Genomic DNA, 821 nt, shown 5'->3' on the forward strand with positions numbered 1-821 from the left:
TCCACTTCTAATGCATCACTCTTCTCCTGCTTCTTCAAGGATATGGGTACAACTATCCACTTCTTGCAATAACAAATTTCCTGTCTCCTTCCTTGCGGCTAAAGTCACACCAAATGACAGGAAGATGCCACTTTCACTCTTGTAGTTACTGAATCCATTTCTTTTCTCTCTCGCATGAGGAACAGATGGCAGCCCTTGCTCCCTAGTTCCACCTATAGGTAGCAGACAGTCAAGCCCATGTGTGAGACAGATACCTCTAGTCCCCCATCTCGGTCAAAATAGACCAGGACAGTGGCTCAAACACTTTAGCCACATCAGAATCCCCTGGAAGACTTGTTAAACCACAGTGTGCTGGGCCCTGCCCCTATGTTTCTAATCAGTAGGTCCAGGGTGGGGCTGAGAATGTACATTTCTAACAAGTTCCTGGAAGAGGATGATGGTGATGGTCTGGGGACAAATATTTTGAAAACACTGGGGTAAGTTATGCTGCAGTAACAAATGACCTCCAAATCTCAAGTTGATTTTCCACTCATGTCTCAGGTCTGTCACAAGCCAGCTGCATCTCTGCTCTGTGTCATCTCCCCTCCAGGACCTAGTGATGTTCCAGTGACTGGAATATTGCCAGTCCCATGGCAGAGGGCAAAGAGGATGTGGTAAACTACTGGATGGCTCTTAAAGCTTTGGCTTATGTTTCACTGATTGAAGTAAGTCATGTGGCCAAATCTGATGTCAGTGGCAAGTGAGGGACTAAACAATTCTGTGAATAATTACACAGTCTACCACATTCCCCAATCTCACATTGGTTATCTCCTTCTCCCACA

Source organism: Orcinus orca, chromosome 7 (assembly GCF_937001465.1).
Source record: "Orcinus orca chromosome 7, mOrcOrc1.1, whole genome shotgun sequence".
NCBI lineage: Eukaryota > Metazoa > Chordata > Mammalia > Artiodactyla > Delphinidae > Orcinus > Orcinus orca.